General features: G+C 38.9%; 1 protein-coding gene across 1 annotated transcript in view; it reads right to left on the bottom strand.

The window, feature by feature from the left end:
• The window catches only part of Rab7 (RAS oncogene family member Rab7), a 45,047-nt gene that overhangs the window by 12,243 nt on the left and 13,161 nt on the right, over positions 1–19,643 (bottom strand). The window lies entirely within an intron of this gene.

Genomic DNA, 19,643 nt, shown 5'->3' with positions numbered 1-19,643 from the left:
AATTCTGGTTGTTTAAGCTCAGTTTAGTTTTTAATTAGGAATCCCTGGTTGGAAAATTTTTTGACTTTTGGCAACACTGCCGTTCTCCCTCACACAGTGCTAATAAAAAAAACTTAAAGCCCAGGCAGAGGGGACTTCATCACAATTCAATCTGGTTAACATTTTTTAAACTAAAGCCCTGTGGATGTACCTATATTATTTTCCTATTTCTTCTTCTATAGCTGAGATAACAGTATAGGATAATAATTTATAATATGTCTTTATCACCAAACAATTGATTTGTTTCTATTCCGGTTCATGAGGTATAAGATGAGCTAAAGTATACATGCTCAACCCTTAGCCCAAATGTGCCCCCCCCCCCAGAATCATCTGATGTGTCATGCGACCTCAAATCTAATTTTTCAAAAATGAATGAAATCATTGTTCTTATTTGTAATTGTTTTGTTAAACAGTGGTTATCTCACATTGCGTCCTTTCTCTGTGAATGCAAAAAAAGCCTGTGGTTAAAATGGTATCAAATTTCAACGTAGATAGCTCATATGCGAGAAGTTACATTATTTGTACAAAATACAAGCATACAATAGACAAATACAAATAATACAAGCATTTTGTGACCTCAACAGACTAAAGTCCTTCCAGCAGGCTCAAAGGAATAAGTTAATATTTTTTAGCAACAGCCAGACATGTCAACATTGGCACAAAGCCTCCAGTCCCAGTATAGATGAATAGAATATTGAGCCATACCGGGATAGGAGGGGGTGCTTCAAACATAATCATGAGCACCTCATAGACACTGAAGCCTAGGGGCCAAGTCCACTTCCCTAAGCAACTTCGCGCGAGGTCAGTAATTCATGAATATAAACTGCAATGCCTCCCTGCATACACATTTGCGGGTCATATATAGACTTCTGGCAACCCTTGGAACCCCTTTCCCCAGTGCTTTTTCCCTAGAGAGATCCTATAGCACAACCTAGGAAACATTCTCTCCAGAACAAGCTGCAAGTGTGCGGCCGCGCATGTTGAAATTGCATCCTGCTCATGCAAAACTACCAAATACATACACTGTATACACGACAGATTGCCTTTCCACGCACAGAAAAAGCAGATCGGGACAGCTAAAATAAAAACTGAGGAAACGTTGCTAAGAAATATTGAAACCATTGTAAGATTCATACTGCATTCCTTTTCAGTTATTTCCCTTCATTTGAGTAATAACTTTCCGTACTTTAATGGCACTAGATAAGGCAGATAAATGAGGTAAAAAGTGGAACTTAAGACAGTCTCCCACGACGTCTGCTTCCAGACATTATCTTTGGGACTTGAGGAAGCAATCATTTTTATGGCCTTCAATGCAAAGGCCATAGAATAATGATGGAACAGGAAGCACATCTACCCAACAGGGCACATTGACATTTTGGAATGGATAGTAAATGAAGACTGCTCATTTGTGCTGCTGCGTATTATGCCCTATTATGTGGTGAAGAATCAGAACGTGCGCAAAGAAAAAAGTGCAGTGCAAAAGGTGATGGTGGATGACGTTAGTCAATAAGAGCCGCAATAGGTAATTAAAATTCATAAAATTAAACATTTTTTAAATTAATAATTTAATTTAAGCTAAGTTTAACTGTAATTTAACAAGGAAATTACTTTCAGTGAAATTATCTCAAATTGTATTTTATTAATTGAATGCTTTAATCATAGTGAGAAAACCAATTACAATTTAATGAAAAATGTAATTAGTTATTTACATTAATAATTTGACTATAATAATTTAACTATTACTGTTATAGTAATGTGGTAATTAGAAAAGTAATGTATAAAAATAAGTATATGCAGGCAGTAATGTATATAATGGCGATTCTTTTTGTTACACGGCAGTAAATATGTATTGAACTTTAGCAAACTGGTCCACACAGTCACCTGACAAAAGTATAAGTGCAACTAAAAATATAGGTAAAAGTTCCAAACAAGAAATAAGGTGTCAAAAAATGATAAAGGCAAAGGTAAAAGTGATTGCTCTACAGCAGTGGTTCTCAACCTTTTTGGAACCGCGACCCGGTGAATCAAATTTCTATGAGCGTACAGCCGGTCTGGAATAGCTTACTCGTTTAAAAGTTAATTAATAAACAACCAATTACCTTTTTATTGCAAGCTAATTAATTAAAAACCCATTTAATCAATTAAACCCTTATTTAATTGAATAATAAATTTAAACCATTTTAATTAAATTTAAACCATTTTAATTAAATTTAAACCATTTTAATTAAATTTAAACCATTTTAATTAAATTTAAACCATTTTAATTAAATTAAAACCTGTTTAATGAATTAAATCCATTATCATCTTGCAACATTTTCTTTTTGGTAATGTATTAACAACGTGCAGAAGTCAAAACATAAACAAAGCGTTTCATCAGCAACTGCAGTAAACATTCTCATTGCTTAAGTGCCGGAACCTGGGTGCCGAGGCTGTTTGAGCACCCCCAATATATTTTACTAGGTGGCTAAGCCACCAATAATCAGTATAGAATGCAATGCTCCGCTCTCTCTCTTTGGATTTGATTTTTCGAACATTGGATGTTTTTGGAATTTTTCTTCCATATTTTTCCGAAAAGACAATTTTTTTTTTTTTCAAAATATTTGAAGACATTTTCTCCCATCGACTACTTGTGAGGATCGGAATGAAGACATCTTTATTCCCATATTCTATGTGGCTCTAGATTAAACCACCAAAGAATGCCTCTAGGCTGCCTATGGCCACTGAATCAGGGGTGAAGGAGAAAAATAATTACAAAAATTGCGAAAAAACAGTTTATATGCACGAATTTCGAACTAAAGATGCGGGAGATTCGTCCGCATCTTCAGCGCTCGTTTGAAAGGGTATGCGGACCCGCATCCGCTCAGTGTGAAAGGGGCCTTATCTAAATCCTCCGTTGATAGGTCCTGAAACCAGTCAATTTTTATTTCGTGGATAAAGAACCACCTTTATCAGATGTATGGACCAATGCTAAAATAAACATGGCCATTTTAAAGGACGGATTTAACACATTCCTGTTATACTTTTCAGAAGTCCCGATTTTAGACGCTTGCTGCGTTTGTTATATCGTTATGTTCTGGTGACGGCCAGAATTGCGAGTATAGAGTAATATATATCTTTAGTCTATGATTGTGAGCTTGCCACCGTATTTCTTTAATTAGACCCAAATGTAACGTGGCAATAATCTTAATGGCGAACAGAGCGTAAATTCGATCACCGACCCAATGTTTGGTTTCTCTCGTATTGTCACATGCGTGTACAAATTTGCTGTTATGCTATAGCTATATATATATATATATATATATATATATATATATATATATATATATATATATATAAGGCACCTACTATATCTTATTAAGGTTCTCGGGGTGCTAATTTGTGAATATCGACGTCTTTTTGAAAAAAATATATAATAAAAATAAGTAAAATACCGCATAAGAAATTCAAGGAACCGATTTTTGGAAAAAAAGGGAAGAAAACATGATTCGATTTCCGTAGTATTGAAAGCATTACCGTAATTAAGTGCGGCCGTTCGTAGCAGTTGGCAATTCTGGCGGAGCTATTGTGTTTATTAAATATGTTTCACTTTTTTTTAATAAAAGTTGGTAAATTACTTAATTGTGAAGCTCAATAGAATATATCAGAGCTGGTCAACTCGCAAAAAAAGGAGCCAGAAAAATATAATGCTGCTTTTAACTTTTTCAGGCCATAGAGAGACCCTCTTTGAAGGTTGGCAGATATGCTGTTATAAATTCCAGAGATGTCGCTCCACACTAATTTACCTGGCTCCAGGTTTATCGGCAAAATCTGTCCTTTTTGAGTGAAAGTGGGTCCCTCTAGAAAAAAGTTTGCCTTCCCCCCCCCCCATCTTTTACAGGTACCTATACCTTGAATCAAACAAATAATTTATTTCTATAAACCGGTTCAATCCAAAGATTCCCTAACAAAATAAGCTCAGTTTACTAGTACGTATAACTAGATTTAGATGCATTCGTTGCAAAGTATTCTACTGGTAAAAAAAAGTTGCAAAGAAACAAATCAACACTGAGGAATTAACACGTGTAAAAAATTTAAAACCATGATTTAGGCACATTTATATATGTATTTACAATCAATCTATAAATTCTAATTTTTTATTTCGGAAAACTTTAGCTCTTTGAATAATGTCTTGATCAAATAAATTTAAAGCAAATAAATTCTGACGTTTAACTTCTGATTCCCTAATCATAAATTCTTGCGAAACCATTTCCTGGTGGAATGATTTTCTTTTCGCTCGCTTGTTGGTCCAAAACTGAAAAAAATATGGCAGTTAATGGTGGTAGATCACACTTGTATTCATTAGGTGGTTGCCATCTATCTACAAAATTGCTGATGTGTGAATTTGAAACTTAATGTATGCAGTCGGGCCCCCCCCCCCGTATTCGCGGTTTTTCCCCTCTTCATTGGAAAATTTTTTTTCGGACACAGCAATCGTCATTCACAAGTTTTGTTTACAAAATTTGAGTTGTGAGTGTTTAGGATGGCTTATTTTTCTAGTGCTACTGATAATGCTTCGAAAAGACAAAAAAAAGTGAAAGGTTTACAAGAAAAATTGGATACATTGACTATGCTTGGCGAAAGTAAGTCAATTGCTGCTGCTGTGGCCCGCCATTACGGAATCAACGAATCTACGGTGAGATATATCAAGAAAAAGTAAGCTGAAATTCGTTCAGCCGTGGCTGTAGCTGCACGGGTGGCAGCGAAAACTTTGCATTGCCTACGAGATCCACGTGTTTGTCGTACTGAAAATGCTGTTTTTTGTGGGTACAGGACTACTACAAAAAAGGTATTCCAATTGATTGTAATATAACAGAAAAGGCAAAAAATGTTACTCTTCCATAAGGAAAAGTCTGGTGAAACGTCTATTTCATCAGAATTTTATGCAAGTAAAGGTTGGTTTCATAGGTTTAAGAAACGATTCGGATTACGCAATGTAAAAATCACTGGCGAACAAACAAGCCTCTGCCGACCAGGAGACAGAAAATTTCCAAATACTTTGCAGAAAATAATTGAAGAGAAGAGTTATGCACCTCAGCAGGTGTTTAACGCTGACGAAACTGCACTATTTTGGAAGAAAATGCCGCAAAGGACACTTATCAGTCAAGAAAAAAAGCGAGCGCCTTGTTTTGAGATAGTAAGTCTATCTTGAAGTCATAGTAACTATGTTGTTTTGTGCAAATGCGTACATGATAAAAGCCCACCGTAATTTTCAAACCTGAATCCGCGAGCATTAAAGAGAAAGGATGTCAAAGCTCCCTGTATTTTTGATGAACAATAAAGGGCTTGGACTTTGAAAACACATTTCCTGGATTGGTTTAAACTTTGTTTCGTTCCGGAAGTCAGGAGGTACCTTGAGAGTGAAGACATGTCATTCAAAGTTCTTTTGATACTGGACAATGCTCCTGGACAACAAGATGTCAATGTGTTCAAAGCTGATGTTGATTAGGAGGTATATAAATGACTTCCACATCATCTATCATTCAGCCCCTTGATCAGGGGGTAAAGCGAACATTCAAGGCTCGTTATACGCGCCACTCAATGGAGATGATTGTGCACGCAATAGAACATGCAAATGCGTAAAATGTCTTGAAGGTATGGAAGAATTACACTATCACTAATGCCATTACTGTCATAACTAGAGCCAAGGCAGCTCTTAAGTAGAAGACAAGTTCACCATGAGTAACAAACATAGCGGAAGGGCTTCGCAAGTTCAAATCAGCAATAGATTGTTTTTGACATAGATCCCTCAATGGTATGTTCTCTTCACATGTAGAACAAGTTTAGTAGAGGAAGATTTGTCAACATATTCCAACATACTTGATGAAGAAACATCAAACAGAAATCACAATGTTCTTTCAGAAAGCATCGCCAATAACCGCTGCACCCTCTTTTATATTCCCCTTCTACCTCTGCGTCACCCTGCTTTTCTCATGATGTTCAATAAGAGATAAACAAAAAACCCTATGGTTTCGGTTATTCACGGATTTCCGTATTCGCGGTCACCCCAGGAACGTAACCCCCGCGAATACGAGGGGCAGACTGTACATATTTATGTTGTAGGTCTGTGATCGTCGTGGCAACAGCTGTTTTTCAAAAAGAACCAACTCAAGAGTTTGAAAATCGTATTTAGCCGATTACTACTGCACAATCGCGGATTTCAAATCCAGAATAGGAAAATACTTCATTTGTACTTCATAGTAGTAAAACTATTTTTCAAGATCGCGCGAGATCATGATAGACCAGTGTTTCCCAAAGTGGGCGATAGAAGCTACGAATATAATATAGGATACTATGGATTCACTTGAGCTGGGGGGGGGGGGGGGGGGAGAGAGAAAATATTTCTGAAGGGGCGATGGAACAAAAAGTTTTAGAAACTGATAGACGGTAGAAAAGGGGGGTCTCCTATTTTTCCCCCTCTTGCAACTAGGGAAAACGACGCCCCGTAGGATGCGAATCAAATTTTTATGCGTCATCTGAAATTACGAGTATTTGACAAGCAATAGCGTGACAGCGACACCTGTAATGCAGTATCGTAATGGTTTTGAAATATCGCCAAAAATATCGTTATGGAGGGGTTTATCGTAGTAAAGGAGTTAGGCATTAGACTGCAGGCAATTCCAAACAAGATTTGAAAAAAAAATATATCGCTGTTGAGGAATTTATTGTAGCGAGGTTTTACTGTATCTGTATGCTGGAGGTAAAAGGCACTCACAATGAAGTACGGTGTACGACATACTATTAAACAAGGTGTATACCTAAGTCCATTTGCCGCGAATTACCGCCGTACCGTTGATGCTAAACCCGGATTATACTATAAAACCCCAAAGCAGAATGTTTAGTACTGTTCTGCGACAAGCCCTCGGCTGACTGGAAATGTTCTGTGGAAAAAATCCCCATACATGTAATAGTGTTTTTTGCACTTTTTCTTAAAATTCTTCCAAATTGTTCTGCAGTAGCGGTAATTGTTCTGCGACATACGTCGCAGATTTCAGCACATTCTGCTTTGGGGCTATAAAAGATCTTTTACCAAACTTATTGAAAATAAGCAATAGTCTTATTATTTACATTCGCTCGAGTGTAACCAATGCACTTATTGGTTGCATTTCTCAAGTTTTATAAATGAACTTTTGTAGAACTTTTATAGTATAATTCCGGTTTTAGAAGCATACTTCCAATTATAAGTATCCAAATAACGGGTAGATTCAGGTACATCATTCTCATATTGCTATATATTGCGTCTATTCATATAGTTTTTAAAATAAAAAATTTGGTCACCCAGTATCACCCACTTTCAAGTATTTGGTCACCCAGGACTAAAACGCCCAATTAGTTGTCTGGTCTTTAGAACCAACTAAAAAAATTCCACGCTTCTAAGGCCGGGATTACACTATAAAAGTGTGTTTCATAAAACTTGAAAAATTCAATCAATAAGGTTATTGATTACATTAGAGCAAATGTAATAGATTATTTATAAAACTTGAAAAAAGGCAACCAATAAGGTAAACTTCTATGAAACTTTCACAGTGTAATCCCGGCGTAAGTGCAATATTCGCAGAGATATTTTAATTCAAAAATCGAAGAAAAGCAAGGAAAGAACATGAATGAGGGAAGGAAGCGTTGTCCCTCAGTTCAAATGCCGTTCTTTTTCAACTTTTTCCGATTTTTAATTCGAATATCTCAGCAAATATTACACTTCAAAATAATTTTTTTTGTTGGCCCGAGGACAGAAAGGGCAACAACTTTCTAATTGGGCTTTTCGGACAGGGTGACCAAATATAAGTTGTTTTTTTTTAAATAACTCTAACCCCAAGCAATATGAATAATGCATCTGAGTCTACAAGTTATTTGGATATTTTTCCTAATTGGAAGTATGCCTCAACGTTTTGCCAGTAAAATGCGGTGCGAGCTATATAATAGCTATGCACCCCAGGGGCGTAGCCAGAAATTTCGTTCGGGGGGGGGGGGAGGGAGGCCCAAAGTGACAGAACAATAGATTTGGCCATCTTTTTCCCTTTTTTGGGTCATTTTCTCACATTTCGGGGGGGGGGGGGGGGGGGACCAGACCCCCAAGTCCCCCCCCCGCTACGCCCTTGATGCACCCTGTATAATTAATTTTAGTGCAATGATAACTAAGTTATGCAGAAAGTACCTCGAAACCAGTTACGTATGTTTAAACTAATATATCACTATTTTTTTAAAGACATTTGGTCTATGAAGGATTTACCTTTAAAACTAGATAAACTAAATAGATAAAATGACAAAATACGTTGCATTTCATCATTTAGATGTGACAAAAGTGGAAAAAAACGCTTAAATTCAATTCACTGGATTTCGCTAATCAACATCTTTTCATAACATTGATAACGATATAAAAATTTCAACCAATGAAAAAAGATTCTAATGAAAACATGAATATCCCTCGCAAATACGAAAATTCTAAATTCTTTAGCAATTCTCTTAGTATTGAAGTTTTCAAAGAGACGAAGAATGCCGTTGAATCTCGGCTTTTTTATTAAAAAAAGTTAGCCAGTTATACCAGGTTCTCCAGGGAAAAAACTTCCCAAATACAGAAAAGGGTGCTACAACTGTGTTGTTGCTCTATTAAGGGCGCCCCTTAACCCTTTCAATCAAAACGCGATAGGCTGCTGAAGTCAACAAATACTATATAGATGAATTCAATGAAATTAAATTTCTTAAAAACGACATTTGTTAAGTTCAGATAGAAAAGCCAACGGTTCACCTCCCCGGGTTGGAAAATGTGTACGAGCGTGTACACATACAAGAGCGCAATACAAAAACTTATTAAATTTTCAAGTAAAGAAATGTTAAGTGAAGACAAACATGCATCAGATCTTTAAAAACATCCTTAGGCCGGCATTACACTATAAAACTTTGATAACAGTTCGTTTATAAAGCTTTAAAAACGCAACCAATAGGCGGATTAGTTAAGTTCGCTCGAATGTAACATGTGCTTCTTGGTTACATTTTTCAAATTTTATCAAAGAATTTTTTTCAAAGTTTTATAGTGTAATGCCGGCCTTAGACAACTTGAGACACACTGATGTGCCATATGATCAAACCTGGTCATGTTTAACAATTTCCTTCACAAGGACGAGTTAATTCGTTTAAACCTCTTTGGAAAGATTAAATTTTGACATCCGCTTTTTAGTAAAGTTTCTCTTTTTTCCTCCACGGATCATTCACCTTAGTCAACGTTTATCCACGACTCTCCAAATATACGCTCATGTCCATAAATTAAGGATAATGCCAGCTCCGGCAAATAAAGGTTCAGAAACAAAACAAACGTTACTTATTCATAAAGCCCATTTATTAAAAAAAAGATAAAGAACAAAAACGATGGTGTATGTATGATACCATTCATAAAAACTACGATTTTTGCTCCCTGGAGCAATTGTAAAAAATATCTCCTTTACAAAAACTTACAATGTATTAACCATCCATGTAATAGTATGTCTCCCATGCGATGAAATACAGTCCGTACAACGCCTAGGCATGCTGAGTATCAAATTATCGATCTGATCTTGGGGAAGATCGCTCCACTCAGCAAGCAATGCTCTCCGAAGATCCGATACACATGTAGGAGGTGGTTGACGGGCTGCAACTCGTCGGCCAAGCATGTCCCACACATGTTCTATCGGATTCAAGTCAGGGCAGAATGCTGGCCATTCCATACGGGTTATATCCTCAGATTCAAGGCATTCGTTTATGATGTTTGCTCGGTGAGGACGGGCGTTGTCATCCATAAACACAAATTCTGCGCTCATGGCACCCCTAAACAAACGTACATGTTGTTCCAGAATAATGTCCCGATAAATTTGGGCTTTCATAGTTCCTGTTTGAACATGCAGATCCGTTCTGGAACCCAGTATAATTCCACCCCAAACGAGCAATGCTGCACCACCGTAACGGTGTCGTTCAATGATGTTGTCTTGGTGGTAACGGGTACCTGGCATTCTCCATATGAAAGTTTGACGTGAATCAGACTGCAAGCTAAACCTGGACTCGTCGGAAAACATCACACAAGCCCACTGTGACGATATCCACATTGCATGTTCTCTACTCCAGGCTAATCGCTGCCGACAGTGAGTTGCCGTGAGCGGAACACAGCTGACAGGCCTGCGAGCCTATAGACCAATATCTCCCAAACGTCTGTACACAGTTTGCCTTGAAACTGTGGTACCCGTGGCTGCAGATAGCTGACGAGACAGGTTGGATGCTGTGCTCCGTCTGCTTCTTTTGGCAGTTACTGCCAAATACCGGTCTTCATTCGGCGTTGTAACTCGGGGACGACCTGTACTGTAACGTCTACTGATATTTCCGTTATCTTGGAATCGTTGCCAAAGCCTAGAGATGACACTTTGGGCAATTCCAAGTTCCTCGGATACTTCCATCTGAGTACGCCCACATTCCAGGCGGCCGATAATTCTACCACGTAACAAATCATCCACATGCGTCCTCTGTGTCATAACTATTCGCTTATGGCACTGAGCGCCTTACAGAACTCTTGTGAACAATTTCACTTCTTTGCCACCATTCCTTATATACCCCCCTCTTACACTCTTGTCATTGTGACGTACTATCGGCATCATCTGGTGGCTTCCTGAAATTTGCATATCATTCTTGCAGATGTGTGATAATTCTACAGGTGAAATTTTTACTTTAGATTTCGATTTCCGTGCGATTCTGAATTATCCTTAATTTATGGACAAGAGTGTAGTTAAAAAAAACACTTCAAAGCACCGAACAGAAACGCCCCTAGCAACGCACACTTACTACTGCCGTTAAACGTCAAGATCAAAATTTCACCTTAAGGAATAAGATAAACGCTAAACATCGATTCAGGGAAGGAGGGGAGGGGGAAATGATTTAGCTTCTGTAGAGTATGTAAACCCGTTTGATTAGCTCTAAGGGCCCGTTCAAGTATTACGTAAGCAAATTTTTAGCCATTTTTGACTCCCCCCCCCCCCCTCCAGCAAAATTTCGTCATCAGCTCTGCCCCTCTGAATCCTAACTCATATCATCATAAAGGATGGTTGATGACGTAAGCATTACCCTACCCCCCTTGTCATCAAAAGTCAGCAAATCAGAACACCCCCCCCCCATCGATGACGTAATACTTGAACGGCCCCTAAAGGTGAATTTCACGACACACAAGGACTTCTTACGACGTATCACATTAATTCTAACGTTTAATACTTTCACAGCAGTGCATGAATATTACTAAGACACTATTTTAAATAAAAATGGGTCATCTTTGGTCTTTTTGTATCTTCCGATGTTATTCTTGACATTACTGTTTGAAAACCTTTGAAATTTGTTCATTTTAATACCTCAAGTAAAAAATTGAGATGCAAATTTCAGGGGTGCAAGTGCCCCTCATCTATTTAGGAGCAGCAAATTTCATTTCTGGAGCAGAAATTTTGAAAATGGAGCAGAACTAAACACTAACTATATCTGCAATATAAGGAGTAACTTTTCTGTGAAATGCCAAAAGTTTTGCCAAAAATGGTTGAAACAAATAATTCTAAATAAATTTCCTTCACAAAATCCATTTAAATTTTTTCTGAATTATCTTATCTGTCACTACTAAAACATGCATTACTGAAATGACGAATAAAAATTATGAGACTCTTTTCAAATTAAGCAACATGCATACTAAAAACCTAGGCAACAAGAATTTCTGCTGCTTGAACACCAAAATCTTATTCATCCTGATATATAAAAAAAGTGTGCGCAGAATATAATAAGAATTTTCCGTGAAAAAAAATTAGCTTCTCACAAAATTTAAAGGAATTATTAAATTTAAAAGCAAAAAACGAGAAAAATACAAATACCTTATTTACTTAAACAATTTCTCAACCTAATAGCATGTTAATATATTACGAATCACGAGTTGCTTTCAGAAGTTCAGCATCTCAATGACAATTTTTTTCAAATATTTCATGCCCTTGAACATAAGATTTTATGTGTTTTATTCCATTAAAGCATTGGATGGACAGATTTTTCAATGTTCGAACAGACTTTTATTTATTTGTTAACAATGAACTCTCTTTCACTGTCTGCGTTACCATGTGCTAAAGATAAAAAAGCCTTCACCAAAACTGGCAAAATTTTGAACTTTGGGCTGCTTTCAAGGTTACAAAGTTTGAATATGTCTGCCCAATATCTATCTATTCTCTGAACTGATTTCACTTCTTGTAATTATTTGTATTGTAGTGCAACCCATTCATCACACATAATTAATAGTTTTGTTGGTGATACAAAGTTGAGCAACATCCCAGCAATACGTGAGGGAGTAATGTACCATCCCAGCAATGAATGAGAGGGACTGCAAACGTTTCATTCTCTCCAACATGTTTTGGAAAGGTAGGACATTAATATAAAAAAAAAGGTATCTTACAGAAGTTATGTAAAATGAGCACATGCTCCTAGTACAAACTCCTTCCTTTGACTATTGTTAAAAGCATGCCCTCCCCCACCAATGCAGTGGCGGATCGTGCGGCCATATTGGGCGCCGCCATAGGAGGGGTGCCAAATGGAATTGAAAAGGTGAAAAAAGCTTTGTTTACCAAAAAAAAAAAAAAAAAACGCCGTCAGTAGCGCCAAAAACAGATTCCGCATGGGTAGAAATTGTTTTCCTCGAGCCGCCCCTGTGTTCACCAAATCCGGATTTTCCCAATGTGAAATTGCCGACGATAAATCACACGACCGCATAGCGACTAGATGACATAACTATGAATATTTTAGCTGGAGTTTTAACAGATCCCATTTTTTTTCCAATGATTCTCGAAAAATGTCGGTAATTTAAACGAGTAAACCAATCCTCTTTTCGATGTATGGGGTCTTTGAACGCAGGTTGGCAGCCGCGAAATTACCGTAATTTTCAGTATATAACCCGCAGGAGAAAAAACTGTCTCCGAAATCGGAAAATTCGGCATATTCTTTGATAGCCCGCCGGTTAACCAATAACAGTATGGGACTTTATACTTCAAGGTAGTAGAACTACTTTCCAAGGTCACGATATAACGCGATTGTGGTGGGAAGTGGAAAAAAAAATTGAAGTTTATCCAGCCCCGTACCTTTTTCCGTGTCTCGGATAGAACGCTTCCAGTGAACAAAATTTTCATGCTGCTTTTTCCTAAATTCCGGATATTTAATGCACTACAGTGCATTAGCGGTACTGCCGCGAACCAGAAACAAGAATTGGCGCAAATGCCCAGGGATTCGGCGCCTTGGCGCACCATGTAGCAAGAGAACCGTTTCGGCGCAGCTCTTGCACCCCTGAAATTTGTCAAATTTTGTTACATCCGACATTGCGCATGAACCACAAATAGAGAAGGATGAATTTATCAACAGAAATTCGACATGTTCATGACATAAGATAAGACGGTGTGGGTCACAAAAGAACAACCAAATTCACTCTTTTCCTCATTTCCAACGTGCAGACAAAGATTACAGTTTGATTATTTTGCTATTATCAATAAAAAGGTGGACGACTGCTTACAAGGAACTATATCAGGTTTTGTGTCAAAGTCAGTTTTCACTGCTTTAATGAACAGATGATAATATATATAAAATGGACTTTGCATTACATTTCTATTATGATCACCTGAGTGGCCCGCGCCCTCCAAACCATTAAGCACTTCTAATCAGATTACTTTCCTGCAGATACCACCTCATCCGATTTGAATAGGATAGTATTTGTTTCTTAGAATAGTTTTCATTGTGGTAGGCCTGAGCTATAGTCGGTTTCAGATAAAGATAAAGCCTCTGGAAGTAGACAAACGGTTTAAGGCTGCACGCACTTCCCGGTTTTAAAGCCGAATCCACACTCGTAGAACTCCGCAGCGAAAAAACCCCGTTTTTGTGGTGTGGCTAAAGCCAGGTTTTCCTAGGAGCAGGTTTCTACAGCGCGCACAGCGTGAAAACGCTGATTGGTCGAAAAAACACGAATTTCAGTTTTTCAACCAATCGGCGTTTACACGGCGCAGAAATTCTACTCCTAGGAAAACCCGGCTGTAACAAAACCAATCATTAAAATCGCCCACGCAGCGCTAGCCACACCTCAAAACCGGTTTTAGCGCAGCAAAATTCTGCGGGTGTGATCCCTGGCTTAAGGCAAAATGACTACACATGTGCGGTAGTCTCACCCGATCAGAACAGAGCATATGCAGAACGAGATGCGGATCCAGGAGTGCGATCGCCCCACCCAGGAGCAGAATATGGAGAAAATTGGTTTGTCCAGTAAAGTACGAGACTTTAGGTAAATCCTACCCTCCTGACACATTGCCCTGCCCCAAAGCAGAATGTTTTACATTGTTCTGCAACGAGCACGAGTTGAGTGGAAATGTTTTGCGGTAAAAAAAATACCCGTAATTGTTTCTTGGGCCAGGATTACACTAAAAAAAGTTGTTATAAAACTTGAAAAATGCAACGAATAAGGTCATCGATTGCATTTGCTCGAATGTAACCGATAACCTTGTTGGCTGCATTTTTCAAGTTTTATAACAGAATTTGTCAAACTTTTATAGTGTAATCCCGGCCTTACTCTTAAAATTCTTCCATATTGTTCTGCAATGTACGTCGGAGATTTCGGCATATTATGCTTTGGGGTTGCCCTGGATCCGCACCTGTGCAGAACAGTCTTGGTAGAGACACCGATAAGTTAGAAAGCGCTCTTATAAACTCCTTCCCTACTAATTCCGCTGGAAGAAATTACCGTGTAAAAACAAATCAAGTTGATTGGAAAAGAAATTGAATCAGCGCTAAAAGATTCGTCCTAGTATTTTGTTTTTAAATGCCTTGGGGAGCGGGGGGACGTACACGTGACCGTAAGTTACACAGAACGACGCGTATATCGCATCTGCTTCCTTCTTTCATCTTGTTCCCCCGGTGGCGCACCTTATCGTATGTATATTCAAAAATTATTTTTTTCAATTTTGTTTTTTTTTTCCCAAGAAATGCAAAAATTTCATGCTGTTCGGTTCCGAATAGTATTGAAAATAAGGATTTCACATGTTCAAAATTCTTGCCCATGAAGGCCAATGCAAGAAACCTATGTTCAAGATGACAGATGTATCCACTCTCCGTCATACACCCAGTATCTACCAATTTCAATCGTAAACGGTAAAAACGACAGACAACGGTGAAAAGGCCAAAACACGCTATACTGACGTGACGCGATATTTGTGAATTCAGATTCATGGAAAATCTGACGCGGGAATTCCACGTCACAACGTCTCGGACATGAAGTGAAGCCCGACGCAGTACACTGACGTGACGCGATTTTACGTCAGATCAGAATTCGCAACGTCTCCAACGTGACGTGATTATCACGCCATGTCAGTATAGTGTTTCGGCCTTTACACGTGGGCGGTGCACCTACATCCGTGAAGAGCTGTAACTTGGGTAATTAATGCATAGTACACCAAAGACCACTGCAGATTTCTCGAAAATCTCCAACTATCGCATGAAGAGGCCATGCAAAAGCATTAAGAAAAAAAAGCTCACATTTGGTGAAATTCTGTATATTGACCTCTCATAATTCTTTCGAATGATTCCATAATTCCCTTGCCACTTTTCACTGGCGAACCATTTTGATCCTATAGGCATACTTCTAATTAGAAAATTTATTCAAATAGCGGGTAGATAATTCAGATACACCATTCATGTTGCAAGGAGTAGGGGTGCAAGTGCCCCTCGTCCATTTCGGAGCAGCAAATTTCATTTCTGGAGCAGAAATTTTGAAAATGGAGCAGAACTAAACACTAACTATATCTGCAATATAAGTAGTAACTTTTCTGTGAAATGCCAAAAGTTTTGCCAAAAATGGTTGGAACAAATAATTCTAAATAAATTTCCTTCACAAAATCCATTTAAATTTTTTCTGAATTATCTTATCTGTCACTAATAAAACGTGTATTACTGAAATGACGAATAAAAATTATTAGACTCTTTTCAAATTAAGCAACATGCATACTAAAAACCTAGGCAACAAGAATTTCTGCTGCTTGAACACCAAAATCTTATTCATCCTGATATATAAAAAAAGTGTGCGCAGAATATAATAAGGATTTTCCGTGAAAAAAAATTAGCTTCTCACAAAATTTAAAGGAATTATTAAATTTAAAAGCAAAAAACGAGAAAAATACAAATACCTTATTTACTTAAACAATTTCTCAACCTAATAGCATGTTAATATATTACGAATCACGAGTTGCTTTCAGAAGTTCAGCATCTCAATGACAATTTTTTTCAAATATTTCATGCCCTTGAACATAAGATTTTATGTGTTTTATTCCATTAAAGCATTGGATGGACAGATTTTTCAATGTTAGAATAGACTTTTATTTATTTGTTGACAATGAACTCTTTCACTGTCTGCGTTACCATGTGCTTAAGATAAATAGCCTTCACCAAAACTGGCAAAATTTTCAACTTTGGGCTGCTTTCAAGGTTACAAAGTTTGAATATGTCTGCCCAATATCTATCTATTCTCTGAACTGATTTCACTTCTTGTAATTTCACACTTGTAGTCCAACCCATTCATCATACATAATCAATAGTTCTGTTGATGATACAATGTTAAACATCCCAGCAATAGGTGAGGGAGTAATGTGCCATCCCAGCAATGCACGAAAGGGAGTGCGAAAAACAAGAAAGGGTGCAAACCTTTCATTCTCTCCAACATGTTTTGGAAAGGTAGGACATTAATATACACTGCTGGCCACCATAAATGCAACACCCTGAAGGAAGCATGCAAATAATATGAAATTTACAACATGCATTAGCGGAGGTGAGATATGCAAATGATTAGAATTTCAGCGCAGACGCACATCACGCGCGCCTGTGGCGCCACTTCAAAGCGCTATTTAAGGCTTGGAGATTTCGACGATTTGAAGTACGGCAATTGTGTTTTTCTTGTGGTTTTTTCAAAAAAACGATCAATTATGCCTCGTAGAAAACAGCGATCATCTTTTGATCAAGTATCCGAGTTCGACAGAGGAAGGATAGTGGCCTACCGAGATTGTGGATTATCTTTCAGGGAAATCGGTAGTCGTGTTAGACGAAACCAAACAACTGTAATGCGGATATGTGATCGTTGGATGCAGGAGGGTACGACGGACCGACGTGTTCGATCGCATCCACCTCAGTGCACCACTTCACGTGATGACAGGCGTATGGCAGTGACGGATCGCGCAGCCACATCACGAACCATAGCACAGCACATTCAGTCTGTACCGCATCATCCAGTGTCTGCGAGTACCATTCGACGCCGATTACAGCAGTGGTCCGCAAGACGTCCATTGCTTCGTCTACCCTTGACGCAGAACCACAGACGTCTCCGCCGCCAATGGTGCTATGAAAGAAGGATGTGGACGGCACAATGGAATGAAATTGTCTTTACTGACGAGTCACGCTTCTGTCTGAAACACCACGATGGTCGGATTCGAGTCTGGAGACACCGTGGAGAGAGGATGCTGAACAGCTGCGTTATGCACCGCCACACTGGTCCTGCACCGGGTATTATGGTATGGGGCGGTATTGGATATCACTCTCGCACTCCTCTAGTACGCATTGCCGGTACTTTAAAAAGCCAGCGCTACATCTCCGAGGTGTTGGAGCCAGTTGTCCTTCCTTACCTTCAGGGCTTGCCCACAGCCATATTTCAACAGGATAATGCGCGACCACACGTGGCACGCATTGTCCAAAGGTTCTTCGTCAATCGCCAGAATGAATTGCTTCCCTGGCCAGCTCGCTCTCCGGATCTTTCGCCGATAGAAAACATGTGGTCCATGGTTGCTCAACGATTGACCCAGATTACATCCCCAGCTGCCACACCAGATCAACTTCGGCAACGCGTGGAAGCTGCTTGGTCTGCTGTACCCCAAGAACACATCCAAAGTCTCTTTGAATCAATGCCGAGGCGTGTGGCAGCGGTGATCTCCAACAATGGCGGCTACTCTGGCTACTGATTTTGGCAGGAACCACACTTCACAGAAGTCTATAAATTTAATCATTTGATGCTTGGTCAACATGTTATCTACAAAATAAATATTGTTGCGATATCTCGTCTTTCTTGGTGTTGCAATTTGGGTGGCCAGCAGTGTATAATAGGTATCTCACAGAAGTTATGTAAAATGAGCATGCTCCTAGCAAACTCCCTCTGACTATTGTTAAGAGCATGCCCCTCCCCCACCAATGCAGTGGCGGACCGTGCGGCCATATTGGGTGCCGCTCAAGGAGGGGTGCCAAATGGAGTTGAAAGGGTGGAAAAAGATTTGTCGAACAAAAAAAAAAGTTCTGCATGGGTAGAGATTTTTTTCCCTCGAGCCGGCCCTGTTCGCCAAATCCGGATTTTCGCGATGTGAAATTATTACGATCGGCAATCGCCGACCGCATAGTGGCTAGATGACAAAACTATAAATATTTTAGCTGGAGTTTTTACAGATCCTATTTTTTCCCAACGATCTCCGAAAAATGTCGGTAATTTAAACGAGTAAACCAATTCCCTTTTCGATGTATGCCGTCTTTGAACGCAGGTTGGCAGCCGTGAAATTACAGTTGTTTTCAGTATATAACCTATAACCAGCAGGAGAAAAAACGGTCTCCGAAAAATTTGGCATATTCATTCAGGGACTTTGATATCCCGCCGGTTATACCAATAACAGTACAGGACTTATACTACCTTGAAGTATAAACTACTTTCCAAGGTCACGAGATAACGCGATTGTGGTAGATGATGGGAAGTGAAAAAAAAAATTCCCCCTATCTTTTTCCGTGTCTCGGAAAGAACGCGTCCCGTGAACAAAATTTTCATGCTCCCTTTTCCTAAATTAAGGTTATTTGACGTACTACAGTGTATTAGTGGTACCTCCGCGAACCACAAAACAAGAATTGGCGCAAATGCGCAGGGATTCGGCGCCTTGGCACACTGTGTAGCAAGAGAACCGTTTCGGCGCAGTTCTTGAACCTCTGAAGGAGTTGCATAGTTATTAAAATATAAAAATTAACTTTTTATATGTTGTACGTATATGTTGTGAACGTAACGTGAAGTTTGTTTCACACAAATGCTTGTGCTGCCATCTGTCTTCCAAATTTGGAAGCAGACAACTTGTCCCCAAGGACTGCAAGAGGCTTAAGGTGCACCTGCCTTACCTTATCGGATAGCAAGGTGAGTAAGCCTTCAGTGAGACACACGAAAATGTGTCAAGCAATAGATCACTCTTCAAACCATCCCAAGATTAAACAGCACCTCCTAGAGATAGGCCTCAGCAGCCTGCTTGTGATGTCAGTTAGTCCATTTTCCCTGAATATTCATAGAAAAAAAAATTTCCCTCTGCATGCCAGTATCATCGTTGTGAGGAAAAGAAATGATCGGGCTCAGAATTGGCGATTTCTATGCCCCACATCCAATCACTATGCGCTACTTGTGAGCCAATCAGGAAGATTCTACACGAAATAAGAAACAAAATAGATTGCTGTGTTTCAAAATGCGGCGAACTTGCTAGGCAGTCTGAATGACGTTTATGGCAAACTGTTCA

The sequence above is a fragment of the Pholcus phalangioides genome, unplaced genomic scaffold (genome assembly GCF_987345545.1).
Source record: "Pholcus phalangioides strain wild (caught in Gottingen) unplaced genomic scaffold, Ppha-v1.0 ptg000011l_1, whole genome shotgun sequence".
Taxonomy (NCBI): domain Eukaryota; kingdom Metazoa; phylum Arthropoda; class Arachnida; order Araneae; family Pholcidae; genus Pholcus; species Pholcus phalangioides.
This window is presented reverse-complemented; position numbering and strand designations above follow the sequence as displayed.